The sequence below is a fragment of the Gorilla gorilla genome, chromosome 17 (genome assembly GCF_029281585.2).
Source record: "Gorilla gorilla gorilla isolate KB3781 chromosome 17, NHGRI_mGorGor1-v2.1_pri, whole genome shotgun sequence".
Classification (NCBI taxonomy): domain Eukaryota; kingdom Metazoa; phylum Chordata; class Mammalia; order Primates; family Hominidae; genus Gorilla; species Gorilla gorilla.
This window is the reverse complement of record NC_073241.2, coordinates 96,769,668-96,795,670: the sequence shown is the minus strand read 5'-3', so window position 1 is coordinate 96,795,670 and position 26,003 is coordinate 96,769,668.

Sequence of the window (26,003 nt, the reverse complement as noted above, 5' to 3'; positions counted from 1 at the left end):
AGCCTGCCAAAGCACTGGAATATAGGAATGAGCCACTATACTCAGCCAGAACATTTTATTCTGATAAAATGTTGTGATTTTTATAATACTCATAAATTCAACAATTCTAGTAGAATATCAAAAACTAAAATGAAGAACAAACAAGACAACAAAGTTTGGATAATATCATTAACATTTCTTTAATGTGTCACAGAAATAAATCTTTTGAATTTATAAAAGGACAGAAATTGCGCACATTTTTATTAACTTTTGTGATCAAAATAGAAAATTACCAAAATAAGATGAATCTCTATTGTTGGTGCTTGAAGGAAATGTTGCAATAGGAAATATTCACATGAAAACCATATTAGATTTTGTATAGATGGTGCTGATATCATGACAAAAGCTAATTTTTAAATTATTTATTTATTTATTTTTAGAGACAAGGTCTCACTCTATCTCTGAAAACAAAACAAAACAAAACACTCTGCAGAGTGCAGTAGCCTTCACAGCTCCTGGGCCAAATGATCCTCTCATTGTAGTCGACTGGCACAACAGGCACAAACCACCGTACCCAGTTAATTTTTCTTATTTTAGAGACGTGGTCAGGGGGTGTCTCCCCAGGCTGGTCTCAAATTCCTGGCCTCAAGCAATCCTCCTGGCTCAGCCTCTCAAGTAGCTGGGATTGCGGACACAAGCCACTTTGCCCAGCTAAAAGCAAGTTTTTAGTTTTAGCCAACATTAAAAAATTTTGTTTTTTTTAACAGAGTACTACTTTCCATGATGTTCTCAATTAACTATAGATCATTCAATAAAAGAAGTAAATCAAGTAAATTACATACATGCCTGTCCTGATAAATTATATGTTTTTCTAAAACACATCAAGTAATATAAGAGAGGATTAAATAATAAATCTGAAGAGTTAAGAACTGAAATAGAAAGTTAAAAATTATAACTCAAAGGAAATTATGTAATGAAGAGATAAAAAAACAGTTTGAAAACACATTTTGACCTTATATTTCATTAGAAAATGTGAAATCAGAATGATAAACTTTGGGGAAACACACGCACACACGTGTGTGTGTATCATACATATATAATACATATACAAATACCTATATAATTACATATATACATACATATGTAAATATATATTTTTAAAATATATAAGAGATATATATGGGTATATGTACATACATAAATCTATATATTAGAAATTGTTTTAACAACTTTTATTCTAAAACAGTCAATTATCTATTTTGCTTTACAAAAAGGTAATGTTTCAATCATTCAAAATAAATTTGACCTAATAAGTGATTGACTGTGTGTACAACTACTTACAGAAAACCAGAAAGAAAAGTGGAAGATATGAAAATGGAGAAATATGTTTTACTTGAAAAATAGCAAAAGAAAAATTCTGAAGTTAAAAGCTTTTAGATTGTCTATTATTAAGTAAAAATGGGCAGAGCGCGGTGGCTCATGCCTGTAATTCCAGCACTTTGGGAGGCTGAGGCCAGTGGATTACCTGAGGTCGGGCATTGGAGACCAGACATAGTGAAACCCCGTCTCTACGAAAAATACAAAAATTAGCCGGGGCATGATGGTGCAAATCTGTAATCCCAGCTACTCGGGGGGCTGAGGCATGAGAATTCATTGAATCTGGGAGGCGGAGGTTGCAGTGAGCCAAGTTGTGCCACTGCACTCCAGCCTGGGCGACAGAGCGAGACTCTTTCTTAAAAAAATTATTAGAAGAAGAAATAAATAAAAATAATATTATATAAAAATGCCTTTACTGCCTGATGACAAACATGTAAATCATAATAAATATTTAGGGTCTTTCATTTTATTTATTTTAATATGCATTTAGTCCTAAAAATAACAAAATAATGTCTCCGAAATTCTGTGGATAAATATAAACAAAAAACGTTGAAATTAAAGCAACTAATTAAAAATGATACTCCCAAATGTGACTTTTTTGACTTGATAAATAAGATATATCAAGTACTTGTAAATATGTTTACACACATTATACACACTATTTTGAATTTTATTGCTGGTATTTTTGAAGAATATGAGATAGTTTAGCATAATAAAAATATATTTTTTCATAGATCATAAGATAATTATTCTCCAAATTGAAATTTTGTTTTCTAATCATTATTAATGTAATGGTAAAGTCTTTAGAACATGTTAATGAGTTTATGTATATCATCTCCTACCTGAGAAAGGATAATCTTTCACTTGTGACAGTCATGCCATACAAAAGATTACGTGAACAATTAAAAAAAAAATCAATCAATGATTCAGAAGTTAATGATAGATAATTTATGTTATAATTTATTGCTTGGCAAGAAGTTTAAAAATAGGTGCAATATCTTTATTTTTATACAATATATATATACATATATACTAATTTATAAACCTATTCCAATTGCACGTTGACCATTACTCCTGGGTATGAGCTACTAAAGGATCAGGCATGTGTTGGGAAGCCTGGGGTAACATGTTACGGGATTCGGCAACATCCGTTAGGTAAACCGTGTGCAATCATAACCTATCTGCTTATTTAAAAATAAAAGCACTTTACTCTGCTCATTCCTGAAGAATATGAATATTCAAAATATTTTGAATACTCTGAATTTTGAATATTCTCTAATTTGTGGGTTTGTGTTGTGATTCATTATACAAAGGCTTTATTAACTAATAATACATTTGGTTCAAGGGAAAGAGGAATGATAAACTTGGTAACTGGGTGTTTGGTAATTACAAACGTAGCAACTTCCTTAAAGAAAAAAGTTCAAAATGAATTTTGTGAGAAGCAAAAATTGGCTGCAATGTGGTAAGTTAGTATGAAATAAAGATGTCTTTCTTATACGTTATTGTACCAAAAAAATACACAGGTAATTTTATTTTGTCAGGATTTTTTTTTTTTTTTTTTTGGACATAGCTATGTCCAAGTAGTAGCATACACATACCTGGAATGAAATGTCCTGGTTCTTCCTCTGTGTAACACCTTGACTCAGCCAAATGGTCCCCTTGTCTTGGTCTTAACACCTCCCCATTTATTTCCCAAATATCCAGTTCAATTTTTACATTTTCCTTATTGTTCTATGGTAATCACTCCTATCAACCTCTGTGAAAAAATTACTATTTATATTATTTTCCAGTTATTTCCATAATATCTTGTTACTTTTAAACTGTTCTGTATGTATACATCGAGTCTCCCCAAATAGTTTCTAAGATTCTTGTGAGTCCTTAACTTTTTCATAACTCTATATAGTTCAATTCATTCCAAATGTTAATGTGTAATTCTGTCTTCAATTAATTGAATAAACTTTGAGGAACCATTTAATTATAATCCATGTTTTTATAAAACAATATACACCCATAGAGATAAAAAGAAACCATTTATAATTTTTGTTATATAACAGAAGTTTAATGAAGTCTGTACTTTTAATTAGCATATGCACAATACACTTATTTGTACTTACGATATATTATAGACTATTGACCCCACTGAAAAGAGTCATCACACGAATTTTGTTGCAGGTATATTAAGGTGCTTGATTACAGGGGACTACCTGAGACTTCACTGGGTTGTTCCAAAACTTGCAGTATATGCACTGGATTAATTTCTTAATGTGTGAAATATTTCCACTTTTGAAATACATCTGGACCCAAGGGTTTTGGACAAGGGTTGTGAACATGTATCCATTTTTCACTTTAAAATTAGTAATGCTAATGTCATTTATATGACTCTGTTACTCTAAAATATGTCCCCCTGCCTTTTCTCTCTCTTCTTCATTCTCCCCTCTCTTTCCTCATCAACTCTCCCATCTATCTCTCTCTAAGAATTTCATCACGCACAGTAGGAAGCAATTATTTTTCAAATATTTCATTACAGAGCAAATTCATTTATAAAAATTTGACATGCAAGCATAGATTGTAAGACAAATGAAATAGCATATGGAATATAATAGGCAAAAAAGCTTAAATTTATAAATAATTAGATAAAATAGGTATTTTTATATTTAATTATGTGTTGCCACCTGATACATTATTTGTACAGATATTAAGAAATCTTAATTGAATAAATTTAAGAAAATGTTTCTTTTTGGTGAGGAGGTACATATACAGTCATTTATTGTTGGCTGTGTAAGACTTTCTATGTATACTTTTAATACCTATATTAAATATATTTAATATTTATATACACTATATACTATATACTATATATAATATAGTATATACTATATATAATATAGTATATATTATATATAATATACATTATATATAATATAGTATATATTATATATAATATACATTATGTATAATATAGTATATATTATATATAATATACATTATGTATAATATAGTATATATTATATATAATATACATTATGTATAATATAGTATATATTATATATAATATACATTATGTATAATATAGTATATATTATATATAATATACATTATGTATAATATAGTATATATTATATATAATATACATTATGTATAATATAGTATATATTATATATAATATACATTATGTATAATATAGTATATATTATATATAATATACATTATGTATAATATAGTATATATTATATATAATATACATTATGTATAATATAGTATATATTATATATAATATACATTATGTATAATATAGTATATATTATATATAATATACATTATGTATAATATAGTATATATTATATATAATATACATTATGTATAATATAGTATATATTATATATAATATACATTATGTATAATATAGTATATATTATATATAATATACATTATGTATAATATAGTATATATTATATATAATATACATTATGTATAATATAGTATATATTATATATAATATACATTATGTATAATATAGTATATATTATATATAATATACATTATGTATAATATAGTATATATTATATATAATATACATTATGTATAATATAGTATATATTATATATAATATACATTATGTATAATATAGTATATATTATATATAATATACATTATGTATAATATAGTATATATTATATATAATATACATTATGTATAATATAGTATATATTATATATAATATACATTATGTATAATATAGTATATATTATATATAATATACATTATGTATAATATAGTATATATTATATATAATATACATTATATATAATATGTAATAATATATATTATATATAATATATATTAAAAGTATACATAGAAAGTATTTGTATAAAATATATATATTTAAATATATATTTATTATAAATATATTATAAATACATTATATATTTAAAAATATATTCATTATAAATATATTATATATTTAAAATAAATTAAATACATATTTATTAAATTTTATAAAATTTATATAAAATTTATATATTTACATATAAATATTTATATATTTATATATGTATATATGAATATTTATATATATTTATATGTATATATGAATATTTTTATATATTTATATATGTATATAGAAATGTTTTTATATATTTATACGTGTATATAGAAATGTTTTTATATATTTATACGTGTATATAGAAATGTTTTTATATATTTATACGTGTATATAGAAATGTTTTTATATATTTATACGTGTATATAGAAATGTTTTTATATATTTATACGTGTATATAGAAATGTTTTTATATATTTATACGTGTATATAGAAATGTTTTTATATATTTATACGTGTATATAGAAATGTTTTTATATATTTATACGTGTATATAGAAATGTTTTTATATATTTATATGTGTATATAGAAATGTTTTTATATGTATGTATAAGTATATATAAATGTTTTTATATATTTATATATGTATGTATAAGTATATATAAATATTTTTATATATTTATATATGTATGTATAAGTATATATAAATATTTTTATATATTTATATATGTATGTGTATGTATAAGTATATATAAATATTTTTGTATATTTATATATGTATGTATAAGTATATATAAATATTTTTATATATTTATATATGTATGTATAAGTATACATGGATATTTTTATATATTTATATATGTATGTATAAATATATATATTTTTATATGTTTGTATATATATTTTTATATGTTTATATAAGTATATATAAATATTTTTATATGTTTATATAAGTATATATAAATATTTTTATATATTTATATAAGTATATATGAATGTTTTTATATATTTATATATGTATATATAAATATTTTTATATATTTATATGTCTATATAAATATTTTTATATATTTATATGCGTATATAAATATTTTTATATATTTATATGCGTATATATGTATATATAAATATTTTCATGTATTTATATGCGTATATATGTATATATAAATATTTTCATGTATTTATATGCGTATATATGTATATATAAATATTTTCATGTATTTATATGCGTATATATATAAATATTTTCATGTATTTGTATGCGTATATATGTATATATAAATATTTTCATATATTTGTATGCGTATATAAGTATATATAAATATTTTCATATATTTATATAGGTATATATAAATATTTTCATATATTTATATAGGTATATATAAATATTTTCATATATTTATATAGGTATATATAAATATTTTCATATATTTATATAGGTATATATTTATATATGCATATATATATTTATATTATGAATTTTATGTTTATATATTATATTTATATATAAATATATTTATATATTTATATTTATATATGCGTATATATAAATATTTTTATGTATTTATATATGCATATATAAACATTTTTATATATTTATATATGCGTATATAAATATTTTTATATTTATGTATGCGTATATACATATTTTTATATTTATGTATGCGTATATAAATATTTTTATATTTATGTATGCGTGTATAAATATTTTTATGTATTTATGTGTGCGTATATAAATATTTTTAAGTATTTATGTGTGCGTATATAAATATTTTTATGTATTTATATGTGCGTATATAAATATTTTTATATATTGATGTATGCGTATATGAATATTTTTATATATTTATATAATTAATTGATATATAAATATAATATTCATATATTATGTAATATAAATATAATATAATTATAAATATAATATAAATACAATATATAATAAATATGAATATTTATATATTTATGTATAACTAATAAAAATATATTTATATAATTAAATTTTATAAAATATATAATAATAAATTATATATTAATATAAAATATATATAATATATAAAAAATATATATATCCCTTTTGTTTGTTCCTTCACTAAAACTAAAAAGAACACTATGATGAATTTATCTGGTTAAGCCTTTCGGTGTTAAGACAATAAGATCTATTTAACGACTATTCTAAGTTGAGTATTATGTTGCCAAATAAGTTTTATATCAAATTGTTTTCTGAGTGATAGGTAATATAAGATTGTAAAAATTTACTATTTAAAGCAAAGTTGAGAAGAATGTTTCTTGCCTGAAGGAGTGTAAGGAAATTATTTTATTACAATATTAGATTTTGTTAAAGTGGAAATACATGTGGTAGCTCAATGCAATTCATTCACTCATTTTACAAATATGTGGGCAGCACCTGATATGGGTGACACAAAATGAAAAGTGTTTGGGGTATATTGGCAATCAGATAAGAATTTCTGTCTTAATTTTAGGGGAGGGAAATACACAATGGACCAAATAAGTACGTTCTTTTGTTTATACAAGACTAAGAGCAAGCCAAGAGTGTTCTAAAATAAGAGTATAACATTTGCCCCAAGCTTAAGTAAAGAATGCCAGTCAACTCCATGACAGCACCAAGGAATAGATTTTCAACATGCATTATTAATTGTCGATAGGGAATAATTGAGTAAAAGAGGCATACTTTTCTCTCCACTTCATTCAATATTGATGAATACAGATAAATTTATTTTAAGTTTAAATTATCTCTCACCCTAGCTGAGAACTACAAAATGTTACTTCATGAGTAAATTTTGTCCCAAAGAAAGTTCAAGTTAAGAATTCCCTTAAAAGGCATCATCAGTTTCTGTTAAACCTAGTAAATATCAAACTGGCCTTCAGGGAAAGTTTGCTTTAAACTCTTCTCTTTCATTAATTATTTTCACATTAGCTAATCGCACAGTCAAAATAATCCCTCCCATGAGGTCTAAAAATTTGGAAGTGATAAGAGCAGTACTTTTTCAGCTGGAAGAGATCTTACAAATGACCAATCCACAGGCCCAGAGGGATGAGTGGCTTGGCAGATATCATCCTTCTTAGCTTCATTCTAATAAATTATTGCTGCTAGAGAAATATGAATATGAAGAAGCACTTCTTTATCTGCCTTCTTATATTTCCCCGCCATCCCTTTCTATCTGTTTTGATTCTATCTCATTTCTTCTCTTCATCTACCCCATCTTGCTCTCATTTTTCACCTCCTAAATGTACTCTTCTGATATTATTTTTTCAAATCTAGTGTTTTATATTTACCTCTCTTCTCTTTGCTCTTCAAAAGTTGAAGGTGTAAGGAGAATGGGAAAAGGGAAGATATCAAGAGATAAGCTTATGTTAAAATGCTAGTGCTGGATGAGGTAGTGGGCTACAGATGTTCATCACATTAATTTTAAAAAAGAAAGAAAGAAGGAACAAAAGAAAGAAAAAGAGAAAAGGAGAGAATGAGACAGAGAGAGAGGGAAGAAGGAAGAAAGGAAAGGAGATCGTGCATAGATTTGTAATGACAGTGTATCACAGAATAAGGATTTTCATTAGTCTTATGTACACCTAGGGATACTTTAGAAGAAAGAAGAAGGTTGAAGAAGAGGAGGAGGAAGAAGACACCAGTAGTCTGCTAAAATACAATAGTACTTTCATTTGAAGAAAAAAGGCAAAGGCAAGGTCCAGTGGCTCACACCTGTTATCCCAAAACTTTGGGAGACCAGGATGGGAAGATAGCTTGAGCCCAGGAGCTTGAGACCAGCCTGGACCAAATGGCGAGACCCCCATCCCTACACTTTTTTTTTTTTATTTTTTATTTTATTTTATTTATTTTTTTTGAGACAGAGTCTCGCTCTGTCGCCCAGGCTGGAGTGCAGGGGCGCAATCTTGGCTCACTGCAAGCTTCGCCTCCAGGGCTTACGCCATTCTCCTGCCTCGGCCTCCTGAGTAGCTGGGACTTCAGGTCCGCGCAACCGCACCTGGCTAATTTTTTTGTATTTTTAGTGGAGACGGGGTTTCACCGTGTTAGCCATGATGGTCTTGATCTCCTGACCTCGTGATCCACCCGCCTTGGCCTCCCAAAGTGCTGGAATTACAGGCGTGAGCCACCGTGCCCGGCCTACAAAATTTTTTTGTTTTGTTTTAATTAGCTGGGCATGGTATCACTCCCAGCTGCTTGGGATGCTAAGATGGGAGAATCGCTTGAGGCTCAGGAAGTCAAGGCTGCAGTGATCCATGTTCATGCCACTGCACTCCAGCCCCGGCAAGAGTGAGACCTGTCTTAAAAAAAAAAAAAAGAAAAAGAAAATGGAAAAAAGCAGCAAAGACATTGTAACTGATTCTGAGTGAACAATAAAAATTTTGAAGTTCAATAGGAAATTTAGCAGAATTAGAACTAAGAAAGCTTGAATTATTTAACTTGAAAGTTATTACTGTTTTCTCATGTTGGTATGCAAATACAGTGGACAACTACAGGAAGTAGCTATGGGACTTCAGAAAGCAGTTGAATAAATTTGAAAACCTTTCAAAATCTCTTTGTCAAATGAATTAAACAGCTTTAATCATTTTCGTTAACTGCAATATAGAACAAATTATTCTGTCACATGAAATGATTCTCATATCTTTCCCAGTGTTAGATAACAACTCTGATTTCAGAATTCCATTTCTGCTTAGTTGTGGCATGAACTCAGTAGACTGGACTTGCAAACGTCTTGACTCTATTCTTTTTCTTTTTTTTTTACTAGAAATTTTAGTATTTACATTAACCACCAATAAATTTCGCACATGATTATATTTATACCAGATTATTTAAATATTTCATCTTGTTCATCAATTAAGTTCATTTTAAGCAATCAAGTTTTATCTTAATCCCTAGAAGATACAATTTGAAACAGTATTTCCAACTTTATTTTCCACCATTTATCATCAGCAATGTAATGCAGCCTCTTGTTGATTGCAGATTATATTTCTCATTGTTTAATTTCAAAATGCAAATATTTAATATCCCTCAAAGCTGATCAACTTCAAAGTTCTCTTTGCTTTCCTGTTATCATGTCAATGAGAAGAACCAATACACATTAAGTTTATTAGTTATACACTGAGTTTAAGAAACTGAACGTGGTTATGGTTACTCCAGAATTTGACTAAAGGTAGAAATGTGTACTTATAATTTTATAAAGAAACTCCTATAGGTTAGTTTAACTTTATATATTTTTGTTTAAATACATATTTACTATTTTACTATGTTAATTTCAGAAGGCAATTAGTCAAGAAGTCCATAAAAGCATTAAGAATCCAAGATATCTCTTAATAACATGAATACGTGGTGAAACATAGATAATCTGACTGTTTTGACCAAGGAGAGTAAAGGATAAATTATTGCATCTTCAACTTCCCACAATGAAAGATGAAAGCACACTGCTTGATAGACTTCTTTGAGTTTTGGAGTAAGCATGTTTCACCTTTAAGAGTGTCCCAACCTGTACACTAGGTGACATTAAAAGCTTTCGGCTTTCAGTGGAGCCCAGATGCAGATGTACTCTGTGGCAGGTCTGGACAGCTGCTGGGGCTGTATAGATGACTCTATGCTATTAAAGCTACCAGTGATGAGAAGAGATAACATATGTAGTTTATAGAAAAATCTAATAGAATAATCACAGTATCAACCAGGAGGGTTTTTTGACCTAGAACATATCTGCAGTCAAAAATTACATACCTTTTGCAAAATAGTTCCTGGCATGCTATTGAACCCTGGGAAAGACAGAGATATATGACTACAGGACATCAAGTGACCATATAATCAGAGCTGCCAATCATAAACTGGATTTTCTCAGACCCACTCAGTCATACAGTTGCAGGGCCTTGCAACAATTCTTTTTAAGATGAAAATGGGCATAAGCAGAACTTGCAAGCTTAAACAAGGTTCAAAACCAGGTAGCCCAGACCCTGTATCATCTACTGTTGAGGAACTAGTGCCCCTCCTTGGGTTCAAACCTATAATTGCAATGGGGGTCCCTTATGGCAGCAGCCAAAGGAGGGAAACATGGAGCTTTGTTCACAGATGGATCATCATAGAATGCAGGTGCAGTTTAGAAATGGATGACAGGTGCACCCCAGTCTGCCTCAGGGGTGACCTTGAAAGAGTGATTAGAAAAAAGTCACGCCTGTGGGCAGAGCTTCAAGTAGTATTCCACTTGGCATACAATGAAAAATGGCCTGAGGTTAGAATGTATATCAAATCACCACCTGCTAAAAGCCTGGCCAGCTGATTAGAAGCCTGGAGGGCTAAGGAGGTCTAGAGTAGAGCCATATTAGCTTAGAAGGTCTAGAGTAGAGGCACATGTTTAGACATACGAGAGTAAGCACAAAGCATAAGGATATTAATATTTCATGGTAACCACCAAAAAACAGTTGGCACAGAGGAGTCATAACACAACGACATAGACCAAAATGACTCAGCCAGAACATGTCAGCCAGCCTCTGTTATTGGCCATTCCATTGCTTTCTCAATGAGCACAGGAATGAAGTAGCACATATGGGGTCTGATACGGTTTGGCTGTGACCCCACCCAAATCCCATCTTGAATTCCCACATGTTGTGGGAGGGACCCAATGGGAGGTGATTGAATTATGGGGGCAGGCATTGACGTCACTATTCTTGTGATAGTGAATAAGTCTCATGAGATCTGATGGATTTATAAGGTGGAATTTCCCTGCACGAGCTTTGTTTGTTTGTTTATTTGTTTTTGCCTGCCACCATCCACATAAGATGTGACTTATTCCTCCTTGCCTTCTGCCATGATTGTGAGGCCTCTCCAGCCATGTGGGACTGTAAATCCAATTAAGCCTCTTTCTTTTGTAAATTGCCCAGTCTCAGGTATGTCTTTATCAGCAGCATTAAAATGGACTAATACAGGGTCCTAGGTGGAGGTTATGCATAGGCCCGACAGCATGGGCTCTCACCTCTCTAGGTTGGTCCAGCTCATGTCGCTACCAAATGTCAAGCCTGCCAGCAACAAAGAGCAGCTTTGCACTTCCAGTATGGCATACTATGTTAAGGAAAGTAACATCAAATGTTAAAGAAAGATGGCAGATTAGTCTCACTGGACCCCTTCTCCCCAGGCCTCTGGTGGTTCATGCTAATAGAATGGGTACATGTTCTGGGAAGAGGCTTGACTTACCTTCCTGCAGGGTCTGAGTCTGTCTCACTCTCTGAGGGTCTACAGTGTAACTGATTCACATGCATGATATTCTACATCATACCACACAGACCAACAGGTGTCACATGGCAAAGGAAGGGCACAGTGGGCCCATGGCTAAGGAATCCACTGGTCATAGTGCACCCTGCATTAATCAGAAGTGCACTGGAACAGCCTTGTAAAGTGACAGCTGAAGTGTCAGCTCAGAGGCAATACCTCATAAGAATGCTGCAGCATCTTCACACATAGAAACGTTAAATTCAAATTAAAATTGTTTTAGGGTGTGCTTCTGAAAAGTAGAATACATAGGTCCAAGACCAAAGTGTGGAGGCAAAAATAGCTCTACTTCTCCTTACCCCTAATGAACCAATTCAGGAATTTACATATCAAATCTGGACTCTGTATATTTCAAAGTTCTGGTTCCTGAAAGGCAAATACTTCATGCAGAGCATACCCCCTTTTTTAATCTCCCCAAATAGTCTGAAAAGATTTGTTACAGGATCGTCTCCCCTAATTAACTACAGGTTCATAAATGCAAACTCAATAGCTCATTTATAATTCTATAATTCTGTATGTATATATATATGTGTGAGTGTATACATATAAAATGTCTTATGCATGCTTGAATGAATGATTATGACTAGCTACCATTTATTGGGCACTTATGTGCTAAGTATTTTCTATATAATTCTTTAATACACCCAGAAGCTCTATACATCATTATCTCCATTTTACGTATATCGAGGTGCATGAAGCCACTGACTAAAAACACATTGTTAATAAATAGCAGAGCCAAGATTAAAACCCATTTGTCTGCTTCCAAATATTTTGCAGTATTTATTTGTATAGTATCTAAATGAATGCATATGGATGCAAAGAAATAACAGATAACCTAAACTATGACCACAGGAACATGAAAGATACCAAGAAGTTTGGGGTAAGTGTATGGATTAGGAGAAGTGAGTGGCTAATAACCAGGATTGTAGGATTGATTGCTTATTACATTCTTTCTTTCATATCTCCCCAACCAATAGCTCTCCGACTTCATTTCTATAAATAGATAGTAGGTGTATTAGTCCATGATCATGCTGCTAATAAAGACATACCCAAGACGGTGTGATTTATAAAGGAAAGAGGTTTAATTGACTCACAGTTCCACATGACTGGGGAGGCCTCATAATCATGACAGAAGGCAAAGGAGGAGCAAAGTCACATCTCACATGGCAGCAGGCAAGAGAGCATGTGCGGGGAAACTCCTCTTTATAAAACCATCAGGTCTTGTAAGATTTATTCACTATCATAAGAACAGCACAGAAAAAATTCACCCCCATGATTCAATTACCTCCTACCCATTCCCTCCCATGTCATGTGGGGATTATTACAATTCAAGGTGAGATTTGGGTGGGGACACAGAGCCAAACCATATAAATTGGTTAAATAAATCCACACAGTAAAGATAAAAGAGAGATGGCAAGAGCAAGGGAGAAGAGAGAGGGAAGAAGAAGAAAGTAATTGCTGGGGGTTGACTCAGGTTGTATTTTGCACATGGGGGTGCTGCAATATCTCTCATCTTATATGCTTCTTAGGAACTGGTTACATCATGTCTTGGTGCTGTAAGCCTAGGTGGCCTTTTGTAATTTCCTTGATGTATGGAGTATGCTAGAATTGATGTTCTGTGACTTCTGAAGCTAGATCATACACTCCCATGCACTTCTGCTTTGCTTTCTTGTGAGGCTTGCTTTTGGAACCCACCCACCACGCTCCTGCTCTGAGGATGCCCAGTCAGCCATGGGTGCAAATCCCACTAGCACAGCTGAAGTCCCACATACTCTTCAGTCATGTGAGTGAACTATTTTGAAAGTGGGTCTTCTAGCCCCTGTTAGGGCAGCCTTTGATAATGCTATGAGGAGCAGGGAAGAATCATTCCAACAAAGCTCTACTAAAATTGCAGATTTATGAGTAAAATAAATGGCTGTTGTTTTAAGCCATTATGATTTGTGGTAATATGTTATGCAGCAATAATTAACCAAAACAAGAATCTTCAGAAAAATCACCAAATTGATTCAATTCAATTCATTCAATTTCAAGAGAATCCAATTTTCAAAATGTCAGACAATTTTATCATGCGTACATATCTTTGAAAACAGTTTAAAATATATAATAATTTATTTAGAATAAGATGTAATACTAGAATTGTAATGCTTAAGCAAGAGGCAAACAAGAAGAAATTTTTTGTAAAGAATCCATGACATAAATAGATTAATCAAAATTGTTTCAACCTCTTGGTTGTTGTTTAATGAACATTTTTTATTATCTATTCTTATATGCTATACTCCAAACATACTGGTTATGAGGAAATATCTCAGTTAATATTCTGGGGTGTGTTTCACTATTTCTAAGTTATGTGATAAAATTCTGTTTGTTTTATTGTAGTTCTTCAGCTTTGACGACAATCCTCAAAATAACAAACTCTTTCCTTGATGAGTAATTGCTATTAATAATTCTCTAACTCACTATGTCAATATAATTACAATTATTTTTAAATCTTAGCTATTCTATAAATATCATCAATATTGTAATATATCACTCATACTCTGGTGTCTTGTTAAAACTATATATCTCTTAAACTCAGTTTTAAATAATCTTTTGTGAGAAGAAAACTCAGAATCTAAGATGTTTTCACTTTTCATAACAATGATACCTATTTTTGGTAGGTTTTTGTTTGACTTCTGTTAAGGAAGCTGATCAGAAACTGACTTCATTACTAGTTCCAAGGATGGGGCATCATTGATCTAGAGTTAATTCCACCACTTTGATCACTTTGATACAAAGATTGATTCAGAGGTTGGCTTATGACTCTATTCACACACATATGACTCGAGGGGAGTTTTGCTGGAAGCTTCTGGGAACAAATATCTTAGCGTATGAGCCACAGAAAAAGAAACTCTGCTCATCTCTGGGAAACTTAGTGTGCGGAAAGCCTGAAATTGCTGTATGCATTTTACTGCTGTGAAAGAGGCTAACTTCTGGATGAAGCTAGCACACAGAAGAGGGGCCAGATGACAAAGTCAGAGAACAATGAAACTGGATTAGGCCTGAAGCAAAGCCTTCCCTGTCTGACATGGACTTCCAGCCATGTGAGCCAATTAATATATGGGGTACAGGAGATTGAATTGTGAATCCTGTTACTTGCTCCTCAAAGACAGGATATAATTCAATAATAAATCCACATTTTATAGTGGAATTGTTCTCGGACCAAACCAAGGGTCAGGCTGCATATTTTTGTGGCCCAATAACGAGATGCAGATGAACTGGGAAAGAAGAGAGTTTATTTCTGTAACGGGGTACAGGAAGGAGGCTGGGGAAATATCACCAGACCAACTCAAAATTACAAAGTTTTGCAGAGCTTATATAACTTCTAAGCTATATGTCTACATGTAAGTGTGCATTCATCTAAAGACATAAGTGATTAACTTCTAATCTATAACTAAGATCTAAGTCTTGAAGACCTTCCTCTGGAGCCTGAGTAAATTTACCTAATCTAAATGGGTCCAGGTACCACAGAGATTACCCTTATCTTGTCTCCTACTAAATCATGGAGGTTTGGGGAGTTCCTTTAGTCCTCAGTAAAGCTTGCTTGTGGCAGTCTGGGGATGTCCTTCAGGCCCCCAATAAAACATATTTAATTGTGGAGGGGTCCTGTTAAGAATTCCTTCGTTATCTTGTCATGCTCCAAGGCCCAAGAAAGGACTAGGCAAAACTATTGGTGGGATTTTGTTGCATTCCAGCCTACGTATGAGGACACTGGCTCTATTAAACTTAACTACTCAGTGCTGAAACAGTTGTCATGGAGGCCTGCCTGTTCAGCTGTTAGTGAGACCTGGCCTGCCACAGGATCACCTAAAGTAAGAAGAAAAAAGGGGACCTGATACATTTATAGTATCATGGAGGAAAGGACTTATGAATGAGTATCAATTTTTTTGTTTGTTTTTTTGAGATGGAGTCTTGCTCTGTTGCCCAGGCTGGAGTGCCGTGGCACAATCTCGGCTCACTGCAACCTCTGCTTTCCAGGTGCAAGCGGTTCTCCTGCCTCAGCCTCCTAGGTAGCTAGGATTACAGGCATGCACCACCACACCCAGCTAATTTTTGTTTTTTTTTTTTCAGTAGAGATGGGGTTTCACCATGTTGGCCATGCTGGTCTCAAACTCCTGACCACAGGTGATAGACCGGCCTTGGTCTCCCAAAGTGCTGGGGTTACAGGAGTGAGCCACCATGCCTGGCCTGATTTTTAAAATACATAATTATCTTTAAAATAAGTGACTGATCATTCCACATTAATAACCTACCATGTGTCCCAGGCCTTAGTCACCTATACCCCTATCTCAAGCATTGAAAAAGAAAAACCAAGATCTTTCTTTATTGCCTAGAACAATGTTAGAGACTAAGAGGTAGAAATTTGTTTTTCTAAAAATTGTTAGTATATTAGAGCTCACAGCAAGAGAGCTCCATGGTTCTGATCTGATTCTGAGGGATTAGGCTGTGGAAACTCAGCATCACATATCAGAGGTTGTATTTACAGTAGGCACAGGCCTGCTTAGCCTTCAGAGCAAATGGCTGTGTACTGTAGCCTGTTTGATTGACACAGGTTCTTCACAGAAGCCAATTATTGTCCTAAAATGGATTTTTGTTAAATAATATTATCCATGTGGGTTTCTTACTTACCGCATAAAATCTTGCCTGTGGCCTTGCACGATAGACTTTTAAAGATTGGTTTTGTAAAAATAAATAAATAAATAAATGAAGTAGGTCACAAGTAAGAGTCTACCAGTGTTACTTTTATGTAGAGTCAAAATGTCAGTGGACAAAGAAAATGGTTTCATTACTTTCTGTTAAATTGGCTAGTTTAAATACTTAAATAGTAGATGCTGTTTAAAAGCATGTTAAAGTTTTCTCCTGGTATATGGTTTGCTGATCATTATTTTATGTATAGAAAAGGGAATTATCATGAAAGAAAATTTAGTTATCCTTGTGGAAGAATTTCACAGGTGCTAGTTTAATGTGAAATTTTTTCTAGGCAGTGTTAAATTTTTAAAGTGGAAAATGATTGCTAATAAACTATGATAATTTCCTTTTATATATTTTATTACAGGAAAGAGCTTTGGAGGAACACAGTGGTCACCATTTCAATGTTATCAATTACGCTTTTATAGCCATCAATGAATGTTAAAAGTTGAATTGTGACATCGACTATAGGGCTTCATGGATATAAGAGCAGCTTAGATACAGGGGCTTAGAAACCATTATCTCCATTGTGATTACCTATCAATTAGAGGTTAAAGAAATGTTACAGAAATTGTGTCTCTTTTTATTCTATGGAAAATACCTTCAAATATGTTTGCTATAGTTTGCAAATTATTTTGTCCTTTACTAAAACTCAGTAATAAAAATTTGGAGAATATCTTTTATATTATAATGAGACTCAGCTGATCTGCAATCTTATTTTGATCAGTCCCTTGATAAAGGTGCACTTGGCCTCAACAATCCTAGAGTTTATAAAGTCAAAAATAGTTTAATAAATTTACTAAAGTATAAACTAATATTTTGATGTAAATAATTGGTTTTTCTATTTATACTTTTGTTAAATTAGAATTTCAAATGGCTTAAATGGAAAGAGAAATACGCTACTTCCTCCTTTGTTTAAGTATTTTGCTTGGATACAGACTCCAGGATAGTTTATGCCACGTGTGGTGGTTTTAAAGTCATAGGACAGTTTTCTTGGTAGTGTGACTATCACCACTAGCTGTTAGAATGAAGGACCTCTTTTGGTTTAGAATGGTTTCTGCTATTGGGAATTGGAGAGTTACTCTTAACCAGAGGTGCCCATCAAATTATCAAAATCATCATTTAAAGATCTTTTCTTAAAATACTCAGTGTCTTACCTGCCACCTATGGGTATTGATATCTTCTATATTACACGAAGACAGGTAGAATATAGAAGTCAGTAGAGTAGAGGGTGGAAAATTCAAATATACATTTCAGATATTTACAATATTCTGATACTTTGTTTCTTCAATTGCTAACCACCGACCTAGATTTTAAAAATTCATGCCTGGTGCCTGTGACATAGCCTGGAAAGAAGAGACAAAAATGCTTGTTCTTGGAATAGCTAATGCATATAAAATAACTCAGGCATATTTTTTATCCATCTGTCTATCCCAACTATAGTATATTAATCCAAATCTAAACAAATTTGGTCCATTCAATATAAAATTACTTATCAATCAAAATTTGCTAGAACTTGTTAAAAAAGCAATGGTATTGATAGTTTTAAATGTTCTTGTATTATTGTGCTTGTAGCAATTTAATATATTTTTACCAATATTGGCTTGCAATTTTGAACAGCAGAGTGATAGGATTTTGTTTTCCCAAATTTAGATTCTTGCAAATAGCTTTCCTGAAATCCAGACATAAATTGGCTGTAATTGATTTTCTTAAAGTGGCAGAAGCTTTGGCAGCTCAACAAAAGTAAACAGAAACATACTAATCTAATTCTGACTCAAAAAAATATTCTACACTCATTAGAATCTTCAGTGGTGGGACTTAAAAACACAAATATATGTGAGATACCAGAATCTATATTCAAATATCATCATATATCAAATATGTCACAGTATCTGAACACAATGCTTTAAACTTATAAAACTTCCATTCAGTTATTTAAATACTTTTTTTTAATCACACGAGAACTTCAAATTTCTTGATATCTATTTTTCTTAGAGTCTAAAACTTCAACTACTGTCTTGGAAGAACTTTTATTTCCTTTTCTATCACTGCTGCACATTCATGAAAGTAATTTCATTCATAGATCGATATAAAGTTTTCCTTTTCTTTGTGTTGGTATAAAAATAATTATGTAACTAGGTGGTTTGGTAGCATTATAAATTCCAGGGTTGCAACTTCAATTGGGCCCTCAAATGCCTTTTTAAAAAACATCATTTTCTAGCATTTATAGTGAGCTTTCTCATGCTTTGTAACAGCAGCCAAGTAGTACATTTGTTCTCACAAAAGTGCTGGGCAGTAAATGCTCTTTTATCTCACTTTTTAAAAGTTTTAATTGACAAATAAAAATTGTATATATTTATCATGTTTATCATAATGTTTTGAAATACCCCATGGAATAGCTAAATTGAGCTAATTAACATATACAATGCCTCAAAGATATCTTTGCTTATTACCACAAATAAATCATGAGTAAAGAATTAATTTCTCCTCAACAAATCTACAAAAGTAACTACAACTGTACACATCTGATTTTGCTACTACCCTGGTCTCCATGTGAAGTACTTCCCAAGGGTCAATCTTGTGACCTGTTTTATATTTCCACCAACCAATTACCCAATTTACATGAATAGACATGCTTAGCTACATCTCTCTATCTCTCTTATTATTATTATTATTTTCTAGTGAGCCAGTTTTCCCATAGAAAACCTTCATTTAGATTTCTGTGCTTAAATTAACCTTTATAAGAACAGAGTTCTAGGGGTGTTCAGAGTTGAGGGTAAATTTTAGCATGCAATGTAAGCAAGCCCGTTTGACTACAGCCCTAAGCCATCTCTTCCAATGTACCTTTCTTCCAGGTAAAATGGACATTTAAATCTCTATTCTCTTATGCCACCATCTGTGTGTGTCTTTCAGTTGCTTCAGAGCTTGGACAAAGAAAAGAGACTTTTTACTGACATTCATAATATCCAAGAACCTCCTTGCTGACTGTCATTATAGTATAATGGAAATCTTATGGTTCTGCTGATCTAAGGCTAATACTCCACTGTGGTCAGCATGCCATCTCTACTGCCCTAAAAATTCATTCAATTGATTTATCTCAGCACATTTTTTTATCCAGTTCTATTTCTCCCAGACTCTTTCTATCAATATTTAAATATGACTAACCTCACTTTTTTTAAGGTTTTTAAATTTAGGTTTTCATTGACAGATAAAAATTGTATATATTTACTGTGTACAACATATTTTTGAAATATGTATACATTGTGTAATGACTAAATTGAGCTAAATAACATATGCATTATTACCTCACATAGTTATTATTTTGATGAGAACACTTAAAATAGTATAACTACTATTTTAGCAATTTTCGAGAATACATTAACTATAGTGACCATATTGTAAAATAGACCTCTTGAGCTTATTCCTCCTATCTAGCAGAAATCTTGTATCCTTTGAGGGATATCTCCTCAACTCCCCCTTCTTTCAGCCCCTAGTAGCCACCACTCTGTTCTCTACTTCTGTGAGTTCAGCGTTGTTAGATTCCACATCTAAGTGAGATCACGCAGTATTTGTCTTTCTGTGCCTGACTTATTTCACTGAACATAAAGTCCTCCCAGCTCATTCATCCATATTTTCAAAGTGGAAAATAAAACTAAGCCCATTTCTTCAACTAGTGTCTAATCTCTTCCCTATCTTTTCAAAGCCACTCTTTTGAAAAGCACTATTTATATTCATGATGTCTATTTTTTCATAGTTCTTTTGACACATCACTGCACAATAATTTGAGTTGTTTCTTTATTAATTACTCCACTGAAATTGTTCTTCCTAAAATCATCAGTGTAGATATTCTGAGAACTTTACCTGTTAGGTCTGCAATACGCACCAAATGCTGAACATGCATCGACCCTTAAATGACTCTCTTCCTATGACTTTGATGACATTGTTTTCTTCTGATTTTTCAGTTACACTTCTGGGTGCTCTTCTTGAGTTATTTTTCCTTCAATGATAATAATTCCTACTCATCTTAGTTCTTCTCTCATCTTTCAGTCTCTTCTTTTTATGTGATCCCCATTACTCCAGAGATTTCAGTTACTCACCATATAATTGTGATGATAAGCCATCTTACTGAAAATGTTTACTTGGCTGTTTCACAAAGACTTTCAATACAAAATATCCAAAAAAGAATGTTATCATTTTATTATCTCTATGAATGCTACCGTATTCGAATGAATGCATAACTTATTATCCATACTGTAAGACTTTTGAAGTTAATGGAGGGGTTAACTGCGTGGGATGCCCACATGTAAGTCAGGACTCTTTTAAGAGAACTGGAAAAACATGTCGCACTAACTATTTGTTCATGGGCTTGCCGAAACCAGAAACCTAGGATTCATCCTGGTACTAAAGGATAATAAGATCGTCACTGAATATCTGAAATGAGGAAACAGAAGGCACAATTTCTGCTTGCTCTAGCAATGAGAAACTATGCTGATCAGGCACAGTCTCTCTTAACAGAAGGGACTGATGACCTTATATGGGTTTAGAGGAAGTATGGGGGTGAAGACTGGTGTATCTTCAACTGGGTAGAAGCATTATTACTCATGTGAGACTATTTAATGTTTGGTATTCTGAAATATGTTTCTTGGAGTGAATCCCTTCTCGCCTGGGTGGCTTTCAAAAGGAAAAGGCTATTGCTCACTGGTTAACTTGCAATAGAGATCATGTTTATTAAGGAGAGATTTTGTTTGTTTTAGTTTGGTTTCAACTGATAGATCAGTTTAATACCAGTTCTGTTGGCTTTGGAACAATATCAGTCTTTCCTAGAATGTGTGAAGTTTCAAAAACTATTGAACTCTCCTTTCCGTTCTCGCTCAGCTGATGCTACAGGAAGCCCATCAAGACTTGTTCAGATCTTCATGTTGTGATTCTTATTGAAAATGTGATTCTGTCTGCAGAAATAATTATTTTCAGCTTAAGCATTAATCAGCAGCATTTTATGCTCTTTGTTTTTTCTATTTGAAAGATTTGTTGAATCATCTTCTGGTAAAGTTTAGAGACAGGACATTTTATCTTAGGATAACAGACATTGAATAACTGTGAGACAAGTAAGTACAACTAAGAATATTATAAGAAGGGGCACAATTGAGGTGGGAGGTTCCAAGATGGCCAAATAGGAACAGCTCCAGTCTACAGCTCCCAGCATGAGTGACGTAGAAGACGGGTGATTTCTGCATTTCCAACTGAGCAAAGAGCACACCAGGAGACTATATCCCACGCCTGGCTCGGAGGGTCCCACGCCCGTGGAGCTTTGCTCACTGCTAGCTCAGCAGTCTGAGACCGAACTGCAAGGTGGCAGCGAGGCTGGGGGAGGGGCGCCCGCCCTTGCTGAGGCTTGAGTAGGTAAACAAGGCAGCCAGGAAGCTGGAACTGGGTGGAGCCCACCGCAGCTCAAGGAGGCCTGCCTACCTCTGCAGACATCAACTCTGGGGGCAGGGCATAGCTGAACAAAAGGCAGCAGAAACTTCTGCAGACTTAAACATCCCTGTCTGACAGCTTTGAAGAGAGTAGTGGATCTCCCATAACGGAGTTTGAGATCTGAGAATGGAAAGACTGCCTCTTCAAGTTGGTCCCTGACCCCCAAGTAGCCTAACTGGGAGGCATCTCCCAGTAGGGGCTGACTGACACCTCACACGGCCGAGTGCCCCTCTGAGATGAAGCTTCCAGAGGAACGATCAGGCAGCAACATTTACCATTCTGCAATATTTACGGTTCTGCAGCCTCCGCTGGTGATACCCAGGCAAACAGGGTCTGAAGCGGACCTCCAGCAAACTCCAACAGACCTGTAGCTGAGGGTCCTGACTATTAGAAGGAAAACTAACAAACAGAAAGGGCATCCACACTAAAACCCCATCTGTACATCAACATTATCAAAGACCAAAGGTAGATAAACCACAAAGAAGGGGGAGAAACCAGAGCAGAAAAGCTGAAAATTCTAAAAATCAGAGTGCCTCTTCTCCAAAGGAACACAGCTCCTTACCAGCAATGGAACAAAGCTGGACAGAGAATGACTTTGACGATTTGAGAGAAGAAGGCTTTAGAAGATTGGTAATAACAAACTTCTCCGAGCTAAAGGAGGGTGTTTGAACCCATCGCAAAGAAGCTAAAAACCTTGAAAAAAGATTAGACGAATGTCTGACTAGAATAACCAGCGTAGAGGAGACCTTAAATGACCTGATGGAGCTGAAAGCCATGGTATGAGAACTACGTGACACATGCACAAGCTTCAGTAGCCGATTTGATCAACTGGAAGAAAGGGTATCAGTGATTGAAGATCAAATAAATGAAATGAAGTGAGAAGGGAAGTTTAGAGAAAAAAGAGTAAAAGGAAATGAACAAAGCCTCCAGGAAATATGGGACTACGTGAAAAGACCAAATCTACATCTGATTGGTGTACCTGAAAGTGATGGGGAAAATTGAACCAAGTTGGAAAACACTCTTCAGGATATTATCCAGGAGAACTTCCCCAACCTAGCAAGGCAGGCCAACATTCTAATTCAGTAAATACAGAGAACACCACAAAGATACTCCCTGAGAAGAGCAACTCCAAGACACATAATTGTCATATTCACCAAAGTTGAAATGGAGGAAAAAATGTTAAGGGCAGCCAGAGAGAAAGGTTGGGTTACCCACAAAGGAAAGCCAATCAGACTAACAGTGGATCTCTTGACAGAAACTCTACAAGCCAGAAGACAGTGGGGGCCAATATTCAACATTCTTAAAGAAAATAATTTTTAACCCAGAATTTCATACCCAGCCAAATTAAGCTTCATAAGTGAAGGAGAAATAAAATCCTTTACAGACAAGAAAATGCTGAGAGATTTTGTCACCATCAGGCCTGCCTTACAAGAGCTCCTGAAGGAAGCACTAAACATGGAAAGGAACAAGCAGTACCAGCCACTGCAAAAACATGCCAAATTGTAAAGACCATCAAGGCTAGGAAGAAACTGCATCAACTAATGAGCAAAATAACTAGCTAATATCATGATGACAGGATCAAATTCACACATAACAATATTAACCTTAAATGTAAATGGGCTAAATGCTCCAATTAAAAGACACAGACTGGCAAATTGGATAAAGAGTCAAGACCCATCAGTGTGCTATATTCAGAAGACCCATCTCATGTGCAGAGACACACATAGGCTCAAAATAAAGGGATGGAGGAAGATCTACCAAGCAAATGGAAAACAAAAAAAAAGCAGGGGTTGCAATCCTAGTCTCTGATAAAACAGACTTTAAACCAACAAAGATCAGAAGAGACAAAGAAGGCCATTACATAATGGTAAAGGGATCAATTCAACAAGAGCTAACTATCCTCAATATATATGCACCCAATACAGGAGCACCCAGATTCATAAAGCAAGTCCTTAGAGACCTACAAAGAGACTTAGACTCCCACACAATAATAATGGGAGACTTTAACACCCCACTGTCAACATTAGACAGATCCACGAGGCAGAAAGTTAACAAACATATCCAGGAATTGAACTCAGCTCTGCACAAAGCAGACCTAATACACATCTACAGAACTCTCCACCCCAAATCAACAGAATATACATTTTTCTCAGCAACACATCACACACTTATTCCAAAATTGACTACATACTTGGAAGTAAAGCACTCCTCAGCAAACATAAAAGAACAGAAATTATAACAAACTGTCTTTCAGACCACAGTGCAATCAAACTAGAACTCAGGATTAACAAACTCACTCAAAACCGCTCAACTACATGGAAACTGAACAACCTGCTCCTTAATGACTACTGGGTACATAACGAAATGAAGGCAGAAATAAAGATGTTCCTTGAAACCAATGAGAACAAAGACACAACATACCAGAATCTCTGGGACACATTTAAGGCAATGTGTAGAGGGAAATTTATAGCACTTAAAGCCCACAAAAGAAAGCAGGAAAGATCTAAAATTGACACCTTAACATCACAATTAAAAGAACTAGAGAAGCAAGAGCAAACACATTCAAAAGCCAGCAGAAGGCAAGAAATAACTAAGATCAGAGCAGAACTGAAGGAGATAGAGACACAAAAAACCCTTCAAAAAATCAGTGAATCCAGGAGCTGATTTTTTTTAAAAGATCAACAAAATTGATAGATCACTAGAAAGACTAATAAAGAAGAAAAGAGAGAAGAATCAAATAGACGCAATAAAAAATGATAAAGGGGATATCACCATCGATCCCACAGAGATACAAACTACTATCAGAGAATACTATAAACACCTCTACACAAATAAACTAGAAAATCTAGAATAAATAGATAAATTCCTGGACACATACACCCTCCCAAGACTAAACCAGGAAGAAGTTGAATCCCTGAATAGACTAATAACAGGCTCTGAAATTGAGGCAATAATTAAGAGCCTATCAACCAAAACATGTCCAGGACCAGACGGATTCACAGCTGAATTCTACCAGAGGTACAAAGAGGAGCTGGTACTATTCCTTCTGAAAATATTCCAATGAATAGGAAAAGAGGTAATCCTCCCTAACTCATTTTATGAGGCCAGCATCATCCTGAAACCAAAGCCTGAGAGACATAACAAAAAAAGATAATTTTAGACCAATATCCCTGATGAACATCGATGCAAATATCCTCAATAAAATACTGGCAAACCGAATCCAGCAGCACATCAAAAAGCTTATCCACCATGATCAAGTGGGCTTCATCCCTGGGATGCAAGGCTGGTTCAACATATGCAAATCAATAAATGTAATCCATCGTATAAACATAACCAAAGACAAAAACCACATGA